This window comes from Mobula hypostoma, chromosome 21, assembly GCF_963921235.1.
Source record: "Mobula hypostoma chromosome 21, sMobHyp1.1, whole genome shotgun sequence".
Taxonomy (NCBI): domain Eukaryota; kingdom Metazoa; phylum Chordata; class Chondrichthyes; order Myliobatiformes; family Myliobatidae; genus Mobula; species Mobula hypostoma.
The window spans coordinates 4,421,219-4,442,962 of NC_086117.1; the positions used below are offsets into that span (position 1 = coordinate 4,421,219).

Below are 21,744 nucleotides of genomic sequence, written 5' to 3' on the forward strand. Positions count from 1 at the left end.
CAACTAATATCTTATAAAAAGTATATAAAAAACAATAAATTCCAACATCACTGGTGGATGTCGTGTAATCTGTTTTGTGCAGCAGTACAGGCCAATGATGGCGGGGGGGAGGAATCTGTTCCTGAATCGGAGAGTATGTCTTTAGGCTCCTGAACATTCTCCTCGATGGTAGTAATGAGGAAAGGGTGTGCCCCAGACAGTGAAGGACTTAATGATAGATGCTGCCTTCTTGAGGACTTTTGAAGATGTCCTCAACGATAGGGAGGCTAGTGTCCACAATGGAGCTGGCTAAGTTTTACAGCCCTCTAGGTTCTCCAGATTGATTCTTGGGATGGCAGGACTTTCATATGATGAAAGACTGGATGAACTAGGCCTATACTCGTTGGAATTTAGAAGATTGAGGGGGGATCTGATTGAAACGTATAAAATCCTAAAGGGATTGGACAGGCTAGATGCAGGAAGATTGTTCCCGATGTTGGGGAAGTCCAGAACGAGGGGTCACAGTTTGAGGATAAAGGGGAAGCCTTTTAGGACCGAGATTAGGAAAAACTTCTTCACACAGAGAGTGGAGAATCTGTGGAATTCTCTGCCACAGGAAACAGTTGAGGCCAGTTCATTGGCTATATTTAAGAGGGAGTTAGATATGGCTCTTGTGGCTAAAGGGATCAGGGGGTATGGAGGGAAGGCTGGTACAGGGTTCTGAGTTCGATGATCAGCCATGATCTTACTGAATGGCGGTGCAGGCTGGAAGGGCCGAATGACCTACTCCTGCACCTATTTTCTATGTTTTCTGTTTTCTCTACAGCTTTGACTGATTTTGGCTGTGAGCAAATATCACTGACCTTGCTGGACTTGAAGTGCACTCACACCATGTTGTAAAGAATTATCGGTGTGGGAATACGATCCTATTTCAATAAAAAATAGATTTGCCTTGGTACATTCTGAAGTACTTTAGGCCATTCTCTCTGAAGAATCAATAGAGTCTGTTTGTCCCCAGTGGGTTGACAACACAAGATGCAAACTCTTAATGCTTTTGGCTCGCTGACTATGGTCCTGGAACCATAACTCGAGCTAACACAAGTAGTTTTCTATTTGTAGTCAATATTTTCCATATTGATAGCTTGGTTGTTAAGTTACTGGACTAGTTTCCACAGATCAGGGCCACTGATCCAGAGAAAGACATTCCAATACCAAAGTTGTGCAATTAAATTCTAGACATCAAATGAATCTGGAATTAAAGCTTGTGTCAGTAGCGGATGGTTGTAAGAGTCCATCTGGTTATGTCGTGCCTCTCAGAGGGAAAATCTATCGCCCTTACCCAGTCTGATTTTTCAATTACTCTAAAACAGTTGCTGCAAACCAACGAATCTCACAACATGTGTTAGTGACATTAAACCTGCTTCTGATTCTGATTCTAGTCAATTCTGAACTGGTCCAAAAATTAGGGATGTGGAATAAATGCTGGCCTTCAAAGTAAAGCTTTGAACAGCAAATAAGTTACATTGGGCAAACTCAGCTCTAAGGGTTGACCTTTATTCACTCTTCAAGATGATTCGCTATAGAACATGTCGAGGCCCACCACTGGTCGGGGTCAACCATGGGTGTTGTGTCCTTGCTGTCCATGGGATACACAAGCCAGGGCAGTACGACATGGAGAGCAAGCTGTTGCCTGTGCAGCAGGTTCCCCCTCTCCACACAGCTGACGAATCCTAAGGAACAACACAAACCGTTACAGTTCGGCACCAGCGGTGACGCAGGAGTTGCCAGTCAGCATTGAGATCAATGTAGGACTTGCGTTAGGGACTTCAGCTCCGGATTTTTCCTTGGGGTTTACCCTCGAAGCCTGCCCCATCAGTGGATATAGCCGCAAAGCAGCGGAGGTTTGAGGTCAGAGGTTTCCTTCTCCCGGATGAGCTGCCAACCACGGCTGACGAGCCCCATCTGCCCGAATTAAAATGGTTGAGTGGGCAACCAGAGAAATTTTCCCACAGCAAAATAACTAATACAATGGAGCATTCTTTTAAGGTGATTGGAGAAAAGTTTAAGGGGAGATGTCAGAGGCAGGTTTTTTACACAGAAAGTGGTGGGTGTATGGACCACACTGTCAGGGATAATGATAGAGGCAAATACATTAGGGGGCATTTAGAAGACTCTTTGATGGGCACATGGATGACAGAAAAATGGAGGGCTTTGTGGTAGGAAAGGGTTAGATAGGTCTTAGAGTAGGTTAAAAGTTGGGCACAACATCGTGGGCCAAAGGATCTGTACTGCACTGTGCTGTGTTCTATGTTCTAAAATATAGAGCATTAAGCAATATCTGACAGTCGGTTTTGCCACCCTTTCATGGGAGCAAGGCCCAGTGTTGAGAGTGTGCAATTCCCCATCTCACTGTCTGGACACTCTCAGCAGAATGCCACAGTGATTCAACTTGAACACAAGAGATGCTGCAGACGCTGGAGATCCAGAGCAAAATGCTGGAGGAACTCAGTAGGTCAGGAAGCGTCTACGGAAATGAATAAACCGTCGATGTTTCATGCCGAGACCCTTCATCAGCACTGGAAGGAAGGAAGGATTTTCAGTATCTGACTGGAAGGAAGGAGGCAGAGCCCAGAATAAGAAGGTTGGGGGTGGGGGGTTGGGAAGCTGGCAGGTGATAGGTGAGGGGTAGGTGGGTGTGTGGGGGAGGGAAAATGAAGTAAGAAGCTGGGAGCTGATCGGTGGAAGAGATAATGGCTGATGAAGAAGGAATGTGATAGGAGAGTCATAGTCATAGTCATACTTTATTGATCCCAGGGGAAATTGGTTTTCGTTACAGTTGCACCATAAATAATTAAATAGTAATAAAACCATACATAGTTAAATAGTAATATGTAAATTATGCCAGTAAATTATGAAATAAGTCCAAGACCAGCCTATTGGCTCAGGGTGTCTGACCCTCCAAGGGAGGAGTTGTAAAGTTTGATGGCCACAGGCAGGAATGACTTCCTATGACACTCTGCGTTGCATCTCGGTGGAATGAGTCTCTGGCTGAATGTACTCCTGTGCCCAACCAGTCCACTATGTAGTGGATGGGAGACATTGTCCAAGATGGCATGCAACTTAGACAGCATCCTCTTTTCAGACACCACCATCAGAGAGTCCAGTTCCATCCCCACAACATCACTGGCCTTACGAATCAGTTTGTTGATTCTGTTGGTGTCTGCCACCCTCAGCCTGCTGCCCCAGCACACAACAGCAAACACGATTGCACTGGCCACCACAGACTCGTAGAACATCCTCAGCATCGTCCGGCAGATGTTAAAGGACCTCAGTCTCCTCAGGAAATAGAGACGGCTCTGACCCTTCTTGTAGGCAGCCTCGGTGTTCTTTGACCAGTCCAGTTTATTGTCAATTCGTATCCTCAGGTATTTGTAATCCTCCACCATGTCCACACTGAGGAGAGTGGACCATGGGAGAAAGGGAACCAGAGAGAGGTGATGGACAGGTGAAGAGAAGAGATGCAGTGAGAGGGGAGCCAGAGAGGGTAATGGAAAAAGAGAGAAGGGGAGAGGGAGGAGGGAGAAATTCTCAGAGGTTGGAGAAATCAGTGTCCGTGCGTCGGGTTGGAGGCTACCCAGATGGAATATGAGGTGTTGCTCCTCCACCCTGAGTGCGGCCTCATAGAGACAGACATATTAGAGTAGGAATGAGGAGGTGAACTGAAAAATTTGCGTGTCACATAACAAAGCCAGACATAAATTTCCCATACAATTAAGCTGACATTTCCAAGGGTATAATTTTATTATCTGGTTTGGCTGCATTTCAAGCATCTGCATTTAAGGAGTTTCTGTTAAGAACATGCCCGCGCCTGGAGGACCTTCCTGGGTGCAGCCAATTCCCGCGGTGGGTGCTGCTGTGGTCTGCTCCTGCTCCTTCACATCGTCGCCTGTTCTGTTTTGTCTAACGGGAAGGCGGGGGGTTGATAGAAGGAGGGAGTTGCCATAGTCCCCCTGGCTTTGTACGGCATGGGTCAAACCACAATTGGAAATGGTGAACCGTTTTTTGGCCCCTTATCTGAGAGAGGATGTGTTCATTTTGGGGAGGGTCCAGAGGGGGTTCATGAGAATCCCGGGAACGAAAAAATTAACATATGAGGAGTGTTTGATGGCTTTGGACCTGTACTCACCGGAATTCAGAAGAATGAGAGGGGATCTCATTAAAACGTATCGAAAACTAAAAAGCCTAGACAGTGAGGATGTGGGGAAGATGTTTCCTATGGTGGCTGAGTCTCAGAATAGAGGAGCATCCTTTTAGAACAGAGATGAGGAAGGATTTCTTTAGCTGGGGGCGGGGGGGGTGGTGAATCTGTGGAATTCATTGCCACAGACGGATGTGGAGGTCGAATCATTGGGCATATTTAACGTGGAGTTTGATATGTTCTTGATAAGTAAGGACTTCAAAGGTCACAAAGAGAAGGCAGGAGAGTGGGGCTGAGGGGGACAATAAATGGGATTGTGCAGCACGCTAGATAGGCTGAATGGCCTCATTATGTCCTTTGTTTTATGGTCTTATGGCTGAAATTGGTGAGCTCCTCAGACGTGGAATAAAGAAGGATCCTGCTTGGGAGCAATGAAGATGCGAGTTTCCAAGGACACAAGGGTTTCTCATTGATCCTCATAGAGGGATCAGAAGTGGAGAGAGTGAGCAGCTTCAAGTTCCTGGGTGTCAAGATCTCTGAGGATCTAACCCGGTCCCAACATATCGATGTAGTCATAAAGAAGGCAAGACAGCAGCTATACGTTATTAGGGGTTTGAAGAGATTTGGTATGTCAACAAATACGCTCAAAAACTCCTATAGTTGTACCGTGGAAAGCATTCTGACAGACTGCATCACTGTCTGGTATGGAGGGGCTATTGCATAGGACCGCAAGAAGCTGCAGAAGGTTGTAAATCTAGTCAGCTCCATCTTGGGCACTAGCCTACAAAGTACCCAGGACATCTTTAGGGAGCGGTGTCTCAAAAAGGCAGCGTCCATTATTAAGGATCTCCCGCACCCAGGGCATGCCCTTTTCTCACTGTTACCATCAGGTAGTTAGTCCTGACGAAGGGTCTCGGCCCGAAACGTCGACTGTACCTCTTCCTAGAGATGCTGCCTGGCCTGCTGCGTTCACCAGCAACTTTGATGTGTGTTGCTTGAATTTTCAGCATCTGCAGAATTCCTCGTGTTTACGTATATTGAATGTTTTTTTTAAAATATGCAAAAACAGAAATAATGTATATTTAAAAAAAGTGAGGTGGTGTCCAAAGCTTCAATGTCCATTTAGGAATCAGATGGCAGAGGGGAAGAAGCTGTTCCTGAATCGCTGAGTGTGTGACTTCAGGCTTCTGTATCTCCTGCCTGATGGTAACAGTGAGAAAGGGGCATGCCCTGGGTGCTGGAGGTCTTTAATAATGGACGCTGCCTTTCTCAGACACTGCTCCCCGAAGATGTCCTGGGTACTTTGTAGGCTAGCGCCCAAGACGGAGCTGACTAGATTTACGACCCTCTGCAGCTTCTTTCGGTCCTGTGCAATAGCCCCTCCATACCAGACAGTGATGCAGCCTGTCAGAATGCTCTCCAAAGTACAACTATAGAAGTTTTTGAGTGTATTTGTTGACTTGCCAAATCTCTTCAAACCCTTAATAAAGTATAGCTGCTATCTTGCCTGCTTTATGAGTACATCGATATGTTGGGACCAGGTTAGATCCTCAGAGATCTTGACACCCAGGAACTTGAAGTTGCTCGCTCTCTCCACTTCTGATCCCTCTATGAGGATCAATGGAGACAGCTTATCCATTCAATATACATAATTGATTTACTTGTTTATTTATTTATTTTTTTAATTTATTTTTTTCTCTCTCTGCTAGACAATGTATCGCATTGAACTGCTGCTGCTAAGTTAACACATTTCACGTCACATGCCGGTGATAATAAACCTGATTCAGGTTCTTATTCTCATTGCTGATGTTTGTATTTGTGGTCCTCAGGTCCCGTAACATTTGCTCACAAGTGAAAACCGTCCTCCTGCGACCAAGTTAATGAGGAGAGAGAGAGGGGGGAGGGAGAGAGAGTGGGAGAGAGGGAGCGAGGGGGAGAGAGAAAGTGAGAGAGTGGGAGAGAGGGAGCGAGGGGGGGAGAGAAAGTGAGAGAGTGGGAGAGAGGGAGCGAGGGGGAGAGAGTCGGAGAGAGAACGGGAGAGAGTCAGACAAAGGGGGAATAGAGAAGGTAAGAGAGAGATAGATTGAGAGAGGGTGAAAGAGAGAGACAGACAGTGCGAAGGGAAGAGAGAGAGGGTTGAGAGAGGGGGAGAGAGAGCGGAGAGAGAAAGAGAGAGTGAAAGAGTGTAAACAAAATAGGACTGGAGTGAAAGAGATGAGGTGTGCTCTTCTGATTCCTGCTGTCAGGGAGGAGATACAAGAGCCTAAAGACCCACAGTCAGTAATTGAGAAACATCTTCTCCCCCTCCAGATTTTTGAATGGACACCAGCTCATTATTCCTCTTTTGGACTATTCATTCACTTGGTAAATTGTGATAATTTTTTATGTATTGCTTTGTACTGCCGGCACAAAACAAATTTTCTGACATACAGTATGCCAGTGATAATTAGGGATCAAGGATCAGCTTAATTTGCCAGATACATCCCCATGGATTGGGAATTTGCTGTGGTGTGTTGGTTAGAGTGTGACATCATCCAACAATTATAAAGATTAAAGAATTATATGAAATAAAGTTAGAGGTTAAACTGCAGACATGAAAAGCATAAATATATAAATACCTGCATGGATCTACAACATAAACTGCATTACAAACGGTGGTTTAAAGTGTCTACAGTGCAGTGCAGTGGTGGGGGGTAATACATAGAGGGGGCTGGGGGGGGGGATCTAACTAGAATGGTTGACCACATTCACCAACTGGGGGAAGAAACTTTTAAGGTGGTGTGAATTTGTTGTTTTAATATCCTATGGTGCTTTCCACAAGGGAGATTTTGGAAAAGGCAGTTTGCTTGGTGGGTAATGTCCACAATTATCTTTTCCTGCCTGCCTCTTTGCCCTGGCATAATCATGTTGGGGGAATTGTTTCTGACAAATTTATTTCGGATTTATGAGGAAGGCTTGACTAAGATTCAAGACTTATTTATCACATGTACATATTGTGAAATGTGTCGTTTGCATTAGCAACCAACACACAGTCACACCGTCTCCTTGAAAATGAAATATTTAAAGTCCTCATCCAAAGGTTGTCAAAAAATGTCTGAAGCATTGTTGAGGATCCCTACCACCCCTCCCCAATCTCTCGGACCCTCGACCCTCAGGAATGAGGAACAGGAGCATCAGGACTCGATCTGCCAGACTGGGTAACAGCTTCTACCCTCAGGCTGTGAGACTAATGAATACCCTGCCACCACCGAGGTCTCGTCACCAGGACAGCCAGCTGTTTACCTGTGCTGAATGCGACAGGCATTTTAACGATATTTTATCAACTTTTTAATGGTAATATATTGGTTTATGCACTGTGTGTGATATATGTTTTGTGGGTGTACTGTGGTCCAGAGGAACGTTGTATCATTTGTTCGTATAAATGTACAGTCAAGACGATGATAAACTTGAACTTGAAATGCTCTTTGATGCTAGGTCGTTGAAACAAACATTAATAAACTGATTTATGCCTCGTAACTGAGGCCCTCTGTCCAATGGATTACAGGGAAAAGGTTGAACAGATTCGGACTTTATTCCCTGGAGTGTAGAAGATTGAGGGGGAGAGTTGATTACATTGTGCAAAATTGAGGGGTATAGCTAGGGTAAATGTAACTAGGCTTTTTTCACTAAGGTTGGGTGAGACTAGAACTAGAGGTCATAGGTTAAGGGTGAAAGGTGAAATACTTAAAGGGAACGTCTTCACTCAGAGGGTGGTGAGAGTGTGGAACGAGCTGCCAGCGGAAGTGGTGGATACAGATATGATTGCAACATTTAAGAGAAATTTGGATAAGTACATGGATGTGAGCGTATTGGAGGGCTATGGTCCACGTACAGATAAATGAGACTAGGCAGAATAATAGTTCTCCATGAATTAGACGGACTGAAGGGCCTATTTCTGTGCTGTTGTGCTCTAAGATTTTATGCCTGTGACTTATGAATGGAATAATTAATGATCTGTGCACGCGTGGAAAATGGTTATCAGCCCACTATAAACCATTCCGTGTTAAAAGACAAGCCTTTGTGTCTAAGATCATCAGTACAACCTTAACACTTAATTCATGGCTCATTCTTTCACAGGACAATTCTAGTAATTATTTTAATCGATTCATCATGGTTATAACGTCAGGATGCTGCTGTTTCTAAATGATAGGTTGTTAATCTTGTCAGTGAGTCTAATTTGCAGAGACAGAGCAAGTGACAGGTGCTGGGATCGGTTTTTGCCAGCAGGTACTGAGCACACACACAGAGCACTTCTGCATTAATTACTGGCGCTAGACCCACTCCTTGCCGATGCCCAGGAAAACGCATCCTGAGATTCAAGTCAACAGAGACTTGAATGAGTCCTTTAGCTTCCTCGTCGCTGTGAAATTCTACCCGAGCAGCAACAACGTAAAAGCTTTAGCTTAAATGAAACACGGCAATGATTCTAGCTGCAGAGCAGAAATGAAAATCCAAATGCAAGACTGTCCCGGAGCCTTTAACTTCTGCCCCAGCTGCCAGTGGTCCTGAGTGCAGAGAGACTGCTCAGAACTGGTAAAGTCTTTTGAAGAATGATTGTTGTTCCGATGACATGACAGTGGGGCTCACCACCAAAAATGATGAGACAGTTTACGGAGAGGAGGTAGAAGAGCTCAAAGCCTGGAGCCTGGCAAACAGCCTCTTTCAATGTCAACAAGACAAAGGAGTTGGTTATCGATTCAGGACATCTCGCACGACTCACAGCCCTCTGTACATCAGCGGTACAGCAGTAGAAACAGCGAGCAGCTTCAAACCCCTGGGAGTGCACATTCACACAGCTTCTCATGGTCGCAGAACACATCCTACACAATCAGGACAGCTCACCAATGCCTGTACTTTCTGTGAAGGCTGAAGAGGGCTGGACTACGCACATCTATACTCACATCATTCTATAGACATGCAGTTGAGAGCATCCTAACAAGCTGCATCACTGCATGGGACGGAAACTGCACTGCGACGGACAGGAAAGCTTCACGGTGGGTAGTTAAAACTGCTCAATGCATCTCCAGCACCCGCCTACCTGCCATCAAGGACAAACATACAGAAAGATGCCAGAAATATCACGAGGATCGCACCCACTATGCTCATGGACTGCTTGTCCACTTCCACCGGGGAGGGGACGTTGTGTAGCAGCTACACCAGGACCAGGGGCACCAGACTCAAAAACAGTTACTTTCCCCAGGGGGTGAGGCTGATCAACACCTCCACACCCCCAACCACCACTACTTCATCATTTCCTGTCAGAGTCACCGTATGTACAGACACTCCCGTGCCTAGTGTCACTTTCTGACCTAATCAATCTATGTACAGTATATAAACTATCTTGTGTACTTGTATTTATGGTAATTTTTTATTATTGTGTTCTTTATCTTAGTGTTTTCATACGCTCCTTCGGATTGGAGTTTTTCTTTTTTTTATCCATTCACCATTCTAATTACCCTCTCAGCTCTTCTCTTCTCCTCACCTGCCCATCTCCTCCCTCTGGTTCCCTACCTCTTTCCCGTTCTCCCATCTCTCCTCTCTCCACTCTCCTCTCCTATCAGATTCCCTCTTCCTTCTCCCTTTACCTCTTCCACTGATCTCCTCCCAGCCTCTTACTGCCAGAAGGGAAGTAGCTGTTCCTGAACGTGGTGGTGTAGGACTTCAGCCTTCTGTACCTCCTGCCCAATAAGAGCAGCGAGAAGACAGCACGGCCCAGATGGAGGAGATCTTTGATGATGGGTATTCCTTCCTGAGGCAGTGCCCCAAGTCGATCCCAGCAAGAGTGAGGAGGGATGTGTCTGTGAGGGGTTGGGCTGAGTTCGCTCTCTCTGCAGATTCTCCCGTGCCTGTGCATTACTGATGGTGACCTGACACCAGCTTACACAGAGACTGTCACATTTTGCTGTGCATTACAACCGTGTATCAAATCTGTTTGACGAACAGGAGCTGACTGGTGCTCATCCTGTCGAAAGATGATTGCAGAGATATGATAAATGCTTAGGTCAAACAGAGGGATATTTCACAGTAACTAAACACAAGAGAGACAGAATTAAACTGCTACCCAGCCATACGGTTAATGTACTTGCTTTGACAGACCGTGTTGCCACCTGCTGCAAGAAGGCATCGAAGCCGGTGTGTGGAGGTGGCGTGCGGCCTGATGAACGGTGTGAGTGATTGTCCTGGACGTTTTTCCAGTGCTTGCCAGTCCCTGTTGGACGTTGGTAATGTAGGATACCACAACAACTGCGGTTCACTGGTTCATTGGCAAGACCGGTGGCGGGGGGGGTGGGGGGGCTGCGTGGCCTGGGGTGTAGCGTGGCCCAATCCCTCATGCCACGGGGATGCCAGCTGCAGGCGCCCGGGGGAGGAGGTGCTGGAGGTGGTGTGGCATGGAAAGAGTCCACACTGGATTGGCGTGGGCCCTTCCCTTCGGTGCTGCCCTCCAGTGTCTGCTTGGTGAAGGACAAGCTGGATCGCATTTGTCCGCGGCTGCTCTGAAGGGCGATGACTGAACTGTTTTGGGCGTCTTCTTGCCGACAACATCCATGAACCATCAATCTACAGGATGTGATGCTCAGAAACTTGGGCTAGATTATTGTGACTGTATGTTTACTGCTATCATATGTGTATGACTCTCGATAATAATAACTATTTATCGAGCACTTTTCATACAGACGATGTAGTTCAAAGTGGTTTATAACTGAAAATAAAATAAAAATAAAAATAAACATGAAAATAAAAGACAAGATGTTAGTTAAAACCAAGGTTAAATAAACAGGTGTTGAGCTGGTGTTTATAAATGTCAACTGAGTCTGCATTCTTTATAGTTTTAGGTATTGAATTTCACCGTTTAGGGGCGTAGTTCTCAAAGCCGATCTGCCAATTATCTTTTGAGGGAGATTGCTTAAATTTAAGAGACTTGTGGAAGAAGACCTGAGAGCTCAGGTAGGATTATAAAATGAAAATAATTCTCTGATATAATCCAGTGTCAGACCATTAAGAGCTTTAGAAACCAGTAAGAGAACTGCAAAGTCAATACTAAAAGCTAAGGGAAGCCAATGCCCTCGACCCCAGAAGAATGTTATTTTGCTTGGCTGTATTCACAGGTATTCATGTATGGTTGAATGACAATTAAACTTGAACTTGAATGAGGAACAAGGCAACAACGCCCTGTGCTTGATCTGCTCTGGCAGAGTGTGAAATTATTTCCGTAGAAGTTCCAAACCTGCTGCCTCAACTTTCTTCAGATGTGCTGACTAATGCATTGACCTTGTTACAGCGCACTCCGTGTAAAAGGCATTGGTTGATGTGGGTGCTTTTAAAAGACACTTCGACAGGGACATGCTGAGGAATTTAGAGGGAAGTGGGACAAGGTCAGCTGGGAATCTTGTTGGCATGGACCAGATGGGCCAAGGGATCTTTTACCAGACTATATAGCTCAGCTCAGACCTGTGGCACCAAGTAGCTGTTCGCATGTGACAGCAGCCACACCCAGCTACACAGCACATGTCACCTGTCACTGTTGGATACAATGGACAGCCATCATAACTCTATTTTATTTAGAGATACAGCACTGTAACAGGCATTTCCGACCCTGTGCTGTCCAATTACACCCGTGTGACCAATTTACCTACTTCATCTTGGAATCCAGGAGGAAACCAGAGCACCCAGAGGAAACCCACACAGTCACGAGGAGAATGTGCAAACTCCTTACGGACAGCAGTGGGAATTGAACCCGGGCTGTTGTATGCTAATCTTTCTGCCCCAATCTTTATAATTATTTCAGATGATGACGAGAGGGCGTACAGGAGCAAGATACATCAGTGGTATCACAGCAACAAGCTTGCACTCAATGGCACCAAGACCAAAGAACTGATTGTGGACTTCAGAAAGGGCAAGTCAAGGAAGCACACACCCGTCCTCAGAGGGATCAGGTGTGAAAAGAGCGCGCTATTTCAAGTTCCTGGGAGTCAACATCTCTATGGATCTAACCTGGCCCCAACATATCGATGTAGCTACAAAGAAGGCACAACAGCAGCTATATTTCATTAGGAGCTTGAGGAGATTTGGTATGTCACCAAAAACACGCGAAAATTTCTACAGATGTGCAGTAGCATCACAATCTGGTATGAGGTGGGGCGGGGTAGCTGCACAGGATTGAAGGAAGCTGCAGAGGGTTATAAACTCAATCAGCTCCATCATGGGCACTAACCTCCGCAGTATCCTGGACATCTTCAAGGAGTGATGCCTCAGAGAGACGGTGTCCATCATTAAGGGCCCCATCGCCCTTTTCTCCTTGCTGCCCTCAGTGAGGAGGTGCCGTACAGGAGCCTGAAGGCACTCACTCAGCGATTCAGGAACAACTTCTCCCCCTCTGCCGTCGAATTTCTGAATGGACGTTGAACCCATGAACACTACCTCATTACTACTTTACTTCTATTTTTGCATAATTTATTTAACTATTTTATATATACATTTACTTACTGTAATTCACAGTTTTTTTCTCTGTTATTATGTTTTGCATTGTACTGCTGCGACATGTGCCAGTGATAAGAAACCTGATTCTGATTGTGATTTATTTATTTATTCAGAGATTCAGCGCGGAACAGGCCTTTCCAGCATAACAAGCCCCACTGCTCAGTAACCCTCCAGTTTAGCCCCAGCCTTGTCACCGGACAATTTACAATGACCTAGTAACCGGTACGTCTTTGGACTGTGGGAGGAAACTGGAGCACCCGGAGGAAACCCACGCGTTTACAGGGAGGAAGCACAAATTCCTTACAGCGGACGCAGGGACTGAACTGCAGCTCCAGCACCCCAAGCCGTAATAACATCACAGTAACCGCTACGCTTGAGCGAAGGAAATTGTTCAAAGTGCAGATAAGGGGCAAAAGTTAGAGCTGAACGGGACTGCCTTTCTGCGAGGCACGTGGACAGATTACATCTGCGTGATAACCCTCAGTGCTTCAGTGTGGAATTGAGACAAGATTTCGGAACTTTACTTCAGAATCGGTCAGAAGCAGGTTTAGTATCACTGACATAAGTCATGAAATCCGTTGTTTTGTGTCAGCAGTACAATGCAATACATAATCATAAACAGCTATACATTACAATAAGAAATATATCTCAAAAATTTTAATTAAGTACTGCAAAAAGAGAGGGAAAAAATAGAGAGGTAGTATTCATGGGTTCATTGTCCATTCAAAAACCTGATAGCAGAGGGGAAGAAATTGTTCCTAAAACATTGAGTGTGTGTCTTCAGGCTCCTGTATCTGCCCCTTGATGATGGCAATGAGAAGAGGGCATGTCCTGGGTCATGGAGTCCTTAATGACAGATGCCACCTTCCTGAGGCATGGCCTTTGGAAGGTCTCCTGGATGCTGGGGAGGCTGGTGCTTATGATAGAGCTGGCTGAGTTTACAACTTTCTGCAGCTTTTTCCGGTCCTGTGCAGTGACCCCTCCGTACCGAACAGTGACACAACCAGTTAGAATTTCAGACTTTCAGCACTGACAACAGGCAGGAGGAGAATGCCGCACTCTAAATGTTCACACATCACATCAATCATGAATATGCAATAATTTGTTTGTGCTTATCAGGCAACAGTCATACCGAGATGGTTTGTTTATGTAATGTGATTAATCTAATTACCTTGGCTGCTAGGGGTAATTAACTAATTTGCATGTATAATGTACAGCTAAGTAGACAATTAATATGTTTTCCATGTTAAAGAATCAGAAAGCCAATATTCATAAAGATACAATTAAAATTTTTGATCATCTTATTAATTAACATAATTTCACATGCAGATTAACTATAATTAATTGGATTCCTCTGATTCCAGACGTTCTATTTTTACCATTCTTAAAATGCAACTTGAAAACTCTCAGATAGTAATGGAAGTGTAGAGGAAAATTGTGCCTGCTTCCCTCTGGACCGGCATTTTTACGGTGACACACTCATCCTTTTCTGGATAGTCCAGAAAGAATCAGGTTCATTACCTCGGACATACATCATGGAGGTAGTTGTTTTGGCAGTGGTACAGTGCAAGTCATAAAAATTACTGAAAGTTACAGTAAGAAATAGTACAAAACAGGAATAGTGGGGTTGTTTGAAGTTCACGGACCATTCAGAAATCTGATGGTGGAGGGGACAAAGCTGTTCCTAAAATATTGAGTGTGTGTCTTCAGGCTCCTGTACCTCCTCCTCGATGGTAGCAATGAGAAAAGGGTATGTCCTAGGAGGTGAGGGTCTAAATAATAACTGCCGGCCATCCATCATGAAGGACTTGCATCATCTGGGACATTCCCTCTTCTCATCAGCAAGGGAGATGAGGCTGAGTACAGGGCTACGGTAGGGAACTTTGTCACATGGTGTGAGCAGAATTATCTGCAGCTTAATGTGAAAAAGACTAAGGAGCTGGTGGTAGACCTGAGGAGAGCTAAGGTACCGGTGACCCCTGTTTCCATCCAGGGGGTCAGTGTGGACATGGTGGAGGATTACAAATACCTGGGGATACGAATTGACAATAAACTGGACTGGTCAAAGAACACTGAGGCTGTCTACAAGAAGGGTCAGAGCCGTCTCTATTTCCTGAGGAGACTGAGGTCCTTTAACATCTGCCAGACGATGCTGAGGATGTTCTACGAGTCTGTGGTGGCCAGTGTTATCATGTTTGCTGTTGTGTGCTGGGTCAGCAGGCTGAGGGTAACAGACACCAACTGAATCAACAAACTCATCCGTAAGGCCAGTGATGTTGTGGGGATGGAACTGGACTCTCTCACGGTGGTGTCTGAAAAGAGGATGCTGTCCAAGTTGCATGCCATCTTGGACAATGTCTCCCATCCACTACATAATGTACTGGGTGGGCACAGGAGTACATTCAGCCAGAGACTCATTCCTCCGAGATGCAGCACAGAGCGTCATAGGAAGTCATTCCTGCCTGTGGCCATCAAACTTTACAACTCCTCCCTTGGAGGGTCAGACACCCTGAGCCAATAGGCTGGTCCTGGACTTATTTCCTGGCATAATTTACATATTACTATTTAACTATTTATGGTTTTATTACTATTTATGGTGCAACTGTAACGAAAACCAATTTCCCCCGGGATCAATAAAGTATGACTATGACTATGACATTGCTACCATCAATGGGAAGGACGTCGACTGTACTTTTTTCCACAGATGCTGCCTGGCCTGCTGAGTTCCTCCAGCATTTTGTGTGCGTTGCTCGGATTTTCTGTATCTGCGATTTTCTCTTGTTTGTGATTGGACTACCTCATTTCTTTTGCACCTTTTCTTTACTTTGGCAATTTATAATAATTTCATGTCTTACACCATACTGCTGCTGCAAAACAACAAATTTCATGCCATATGAATCAGTAATAATAATTAGACAGAGGTTTATACAATTATGAGAGACATGGAGAGACAGTATCTTTTTCCCAGGATTGAAATCTCTAATACCAGAGGGAATGCACTTAAGGTGAGAGGGGGTATTTTCAAAGGAGATGTGAGGGGCAAGGTTTTTATGAGTGATAGGTGCCTGGGGTGGTGTTAGAGGCAGATACATTAGAGATTTCAAAGAGACATTTAGACAGGCACATGAAAGTGAGGAAAGTGGAGAGATATGGACATTGTGTAGGCAGGACAGATTAGTATAGTTGGCCATTTGATTACTGATTTAATTGGTTCAATACAACATCTGTGGGCTGAAGACCCTGTTCCTATACTGTACTGGTCCATGTTCTATGGCTCTGACACGGATCTAAGGGGCATTCCTTCAAAATAAGAGGCATCAGTTTAAGATGAAGATGAATAGAATTCCTTCTCTCCCGGGGCCATGATCCTCCAGGATTTTCCACACCAGACAATCCACCTTCATTGACTATGCTCTGTGGGCCAGCATGGGCTTAATGACCAGGTGGCCTCATTCTATATGGAGACAAGAGATGGCAGATACTGTAATCCGGAGCAACAAATAAAGTGCCGGAGGAATCCAGAGGGTCGAACAGCATCTGTGTATCACCTTCCAAAATGACTAGATACATCCATCTGTGTAACATTTTCAAACTGACTTGATACCACCATCTGTGGTGTTCTTTAAAACAGTGTGGCACAGTACAGACCATTCAGCCAATGATATTGTGCCAAACCTTTACCCTACTCCAAGAGCATTTTAACCCCCCCCCCAAATAGCCCTCCAATTTGGACATAGTTTAGGGTTCCATCAATATTCATAATATATTTGCCTCTACCAGCACCAGACCCTGTGAATAAAAACCTATCTCTGACCTGACCCCCCCCCCTCACACTTTCCTCTAACCACCTAAAATAATGCCCACTGGTATTAGCCATTTCTGACCTGGAAAACAGTCTCCACTCTATATATCCCTCTTATCATCTTATACTCCAAAGGGAAAAGCCCTCGATCACAAAACCCATTCTCATAAGACATACTATCTAATCCAGGCAAATCCAGGTAAATTTCCTCTGCACCCTCTCTAAAGTTTCCACATCTTTCCTATAATGAGGTGAGCAGAACTGAACACAATATTCTAGGTGTGGTCTAATCAGAGTTTTATAGAGCTGCAACATTAGCTCACATGATTTTGAACTCAATCCCCAACTAATGAAGGCCAACACACCATTGTGCCTTCTTAATCACTTATCAACTAGCTTGGCAACTTTGAGGGATCTATGGATGTGCCGCCCCCCAGTTCCCTCTGTTCCTCAACATTGTTAAGAATCCTGCCATTAACCCTGTATTCTGCCTTCAAGTTCGACCTTCAAAAGTGAATCGTTTCACAGTTTTGGATTGAACTCCATCTGCCACTTCTCAGCCCACTCAGTATCCTATCAATGTCCCATTGTAACCTACATAGGACAGCCGTCTACACTAGGGGTTCCCAAACTGGGGTCCATGGACACCTCTGTTAAAGGTAAGGTTCCATGGCTTAAAAAAGGTTGGGAAACCCTGATGTGCACTGTCCACAACTCCACCAACTTTGTGTCTTTATTTATCAATTTCTTTCCTCTGTCTCCACCTCCACCTTCCCTCCAGACACCCTATTCCAACAGCTCCTCCTTCTCTCCATCGTTCTCTGTCTCCCCTCTCCAGCCCTCCCACTGACCTATCTTAATCCATCTGCTTACCCTCTTCCCCCTCACCTAGATCCACCCATCACCTGCAAAGCCCTGCCTCATCCCGTTACACTGGCCCCTTCCCCTCTTACACTCTCAGTCCCGATTCAGGGTCTGGATCTGAAATTGTGACCATCTCTGTCACAATGTGCGTTAGCAATATCAGAAGCCAAGTGCAGAGGAAAGACAGACTCCAAGGTACAGACAGCGACAAGAGTTTATTCATAATAATTCCAAAAGAAAATCAGAGGCTCGGCCGGTCGACACTGTGAGAAGTGACATTCTCAAAACCAGGACCCCATGATTAGCACTAATCGGCCATCTGCTTAAATAATACATGTAACACAGAATCCCCAAGTCTATCAAAATAAATGTAACACATTTAAACAGAAAGTACCAGGAGACCACATTACAAAGAGCAAGTCGCCAGAAAAAAACAAGGAACTGTAATCAATTAATAATTCTCATTAAACAACGAAACCTTGCAGCCCAGCACCTTCTGGCGCCCCACACAGGCCTGAGGGGCTCATTACACCCTCTGCCTCCACAGATGCTGCCTGGCCCTGCTGAGTTTCTCTGGCAGGAGAGTCGCGCAGAGTCGCGAAGAGGCACAGTGCTTTACAATGCCACTGATCAGGTTCAATTTCCACTGCTGTCTGTAAGGAGCTTGTACATTCTCTCCGTGACTGTGTGGGGTTCCTCCAGGGATTCCAGTTCCTGCCACATTCTAAAGGTGTATGCCTTAGAGTTAGTAGGTTGTGGGCAGGCTGTGTTGGGGCTGCCCCCAGAACATCTTCAGACCGTGATGGTTGTTGATATAAACCACACATTTCACTGCATGTTCCAATGAACAGGAGGCAAATAAAACTAACCTTTACTCTTTAATCTTATACCACAATCTTCAAACTTTTTCTGCAGCGAAGATTATTAAAGCACCAATCTCTCCATTATCTCTGCTGACAACATCGACAATCCCTCTGCTACCAGGAACCGGTGAGACAACGTGGAGCTGTGGGAACAGGGAATCCATTTAAGAAGAGTTTGCTGAGCCCGTGAGGAGGAGGGCAGATGCTGTAAGCGAGGAAGGGGGCAGGAATCCAAGTGGAACAGCACAGCACCACCAAATGCTGGAGGAATTCTCAACACTTTCCTTTCTCCTCACCTCCCCAACTCTTCCTTCCCTTTCTCACATAGTCCACTCTCCGATCAGATTCCTTCTTCATCAGCCCTTTACCTCTTCCACCTATCACCACCCAGCTTCTTACTTCACTTCCCTTCTCCCACCTTCCCCCGCACCTGGCCTCACCTGTCTCCTGCCAGCTTGTACACCCCCTCCTCCACCCACCCACCTTCCCCCACACCTGGCCTCACCTGGCCTCACCTGTCTCCTGCCACCTGTACTCCTCGCCCTTCCCCCCCGCCTTATTCTGGCTTCTGCCCCCTTCCTTTCCAGTCCTGATGAAGGGCCTCAGCCTGAAACACTGACAGTTTAAAGATTAAAGATTTTGAAATTGAAAGACTAGCTTTATTCTTTCAGTCTGGTACTTCATGCTGCTTATTCTGGTATTTCAGATGGATTAGACCCTGATGGAGGCAGATACTGTAGGAGCTCTTCGATAGGTATATGGCTGATAGAGAAATGGAGGACTATGTAGGTTAAAAGGTCAGCACAACATTGTGGGCCGAAGGGTCTGTGCTGATCGTTGTTCCATCTGTGTTCTATGTCTATTGCCCTCTTTGGATGCTGCCCAAGATTGGGCTCATTTGACTTTTGGAAAACCTTTCCAATTTCTTTGGTGGGGAGGGTTAACGCAGTCAAGATGATTGTGCTGCCATGATTTCTTCATCTTTTCCAGTCAATTCCATGTTTTATTCCTCTGTCATATTTTAAGCAATTGGATTCAATTATTACACCCTTCATTTGGAATTATAAAGCCATTAGAATTACATATTAAAAAAAGCACTTATCTAAGCACAATGAAGCGGGTGGTTTTGCCCTACCGGACGTTAAAATGTATTACTGGGCTGCCCACCTATCCATTCTTGCATGGTGGAAAAAGGCCCACCCTCTACCTCAGACTCGTGCCCAGCATGGTTACTCATAGAGCGAGTGCTTTGTAAGAAGACTTCCTTACCAGCTCTCCTTAATAGCCCCACTGCAGTTAATAAGTCACATTTTAGTAACAGCTTCGTGGTTAGCAGCACTGTAAGAATTTGGAGGCAGATTCAACTACACATTAAGGCCCCAAAAACTTGTATTGACACTCCGATTTGTGACAATCATTCCTTTTTGCCTGGCCTGAATGATACTGTTTTTTCCACCTGGAAACAGAGAGGTATCTGTACTGTAAGTGACCTATATATTAATGGAAACTTTTCCTTATTTGCACAGTTACAAGCAGTTTACAATATCCCTGCATGTAGTTTTTTTAGATATTTACAAATCCCAGTTTATGTTAGGAAATATATACCTAACTTCAAAGTTTTAGACTAACATGAGTCCCTGGAGGCAATAAATAAATTTGATCCTGTTAGATCAGATTAGATTCAACTTTATTGTCATTGTGCTGAGTACAGATACAAAGCCAATGAAATGCATTTAGCATCTGACCAGAAATGCAAAGAATAGTGTTATTTACAAAATAACTGCGAATAAAAAAAGTGCTACAGCACACAGATATAAAAGTACTGAGACAGTACAATACAGATGCAATGCTGCTTAGCGCTGTGATGTGAGGTTCAGCAGTGTCACGGCCTCAGGGAAGAAGCTCTTCCTATGCCTGCTGGTGCGAGAGCGGAGGCTCCTGTAGCACCTACTGTACTCGTAGCACGGTATCCTATTTTTATCAGATCCTACATAATGGAGCTCGGGTGAATACTGCAGGTCTTAAACAGGCATGGGTGGATGAATTGGGTCTAGAACTGACAGAGGAGGTCTGGGATGAGTGTTTAAAGAGTATACATGAGTGTTCGGTCAATGTCAGACACAGACTTATACAGTTTAAAACAATACATAGACTCCACTATTCCAATGAAAAGTTACACAGTTTCTAACCTGATGTTTCACCAGTTTGTAATAGATGTAAATCTGTGAACAGTAACTTGTCACATTCATTCTGGTCATGTTGTAAGCTTTAAGCATACTGGAAAAGTATTTTTCATTTCGGATCTCCCCCTCCCCTTCCCCCAACACACATTCAAATCTCTAACTAGTTCCTCTTTCAGTTAGTCCTGACGAAGGGTTTCGGCCCGAAACGTCGACTGTACCTCTTCCTAGAGATGCTGCCTGGCCTGCTGTGTTCACCAGCAACTTTTATGTATGAAACACCAGAGGGCAGTACTGAGCAAACACCAGAGGGCAGTATTGAGCAAACACCAGAGGGCAGCACTGAGCAAACACCAGAGGGCAGTATTGAGTAAACACCAGAGGGCAGAAAGGAACTAACACCAGAGGGCAGCACTGAGCAAACACTGGAAGGCAGCACTGAGCAAACAGCAGAGGGCAGCACTGAGCAAACACTGGAGAGCAGTACTGAGCAAACACCAGAGGGAAGTACTGAGCAAACACCAGAGGGCAGCACTGAGCAAACACCAGAGGGCAGCACTGAGCAAACACCGGAGGGCAGAAGGGAACTAACACCAGAGGGCAGCACTGACAGGAGGTCCTGCCTTGACACATCTCTGATCACAGAGACAATACACAAATTGCTGGAGGAACTCAGCAGACCAGGCAGCATCTATGGCAATCCTGCCGAAGGATCTCGGCTCGAAACGTCGACTGTACTCTTTTCCATAGATGCTGCCTGGCCTGCTGAGTTCCTCCAGCATTTTGTGTGTGTTGCTTGGATTGCCAGCATCTGCAGATTTTCTCTTGTTTCTGATCACAGAGAGCACACTTTTCCCAGAAGAATTCCTTGACCCACCCCAGCTTTTTGCTTGTCTCACTGGCAAGGTTGGCAACACCCCAACCCAAGAAGTGAAACTGAGTGGAAAGTCACTCAACAAGACATTTCCTTCTGCTCACCGGCATATTGTGGCCAGCTTCTACACAGCAGGATCCCACAGGCAGAGTCTGGACAGGTTATCTGTAGACTGATAATCACCTTTAATGATCTCAATTGAGATATAAATCAAGGCAACATCACCAGGGAGATTGCTCTGCTGTTTATAAACCTTGTGAGTTCTCTGATTAGAATCCTAACTAAACAATGCTTAGTTAGGCTTGTGTAATCAAAATCAATGTAAATTTGTTATCAAAGTAGGCATATATTACCATATAGTACTACCTTGAGGTTCATTTTCTTGCAGGCATTTACAGGAGAATAAAGATATACAACAGTAGAGAGGCCTGCATTAGATGGGGTCGACTGTGGATGCTGCATCCTAG

At 45.2% G+C, this 21,744-nt stretch overlaps 1 long non-coding RNA gene across 7 annotated transcripts in view; it reads right to left on the reverse strand.

The window, feature by feature from the left end:
- LOC134359750 (uncharacterized) overlaps positions 1 to 21,744 on the reverse strand; it is a 134,737-nt gene that overhangs the window by 84,566 nt on the left and 28,427 nt on the right. For all 7 annotated transcript variants that reach the window (XR_010021193.1, XR_010021196.1, XR_010021194.1 and 4 more), the window contains exon 2: positions 18,230 to 18,366. This is a non-coding gene — a long non-coding RNA (uncharacterized LOC134359750). The remainder of the gene's footprint in view (positions 1 to 18,229; positions 18,367 to 21,744) is intronic.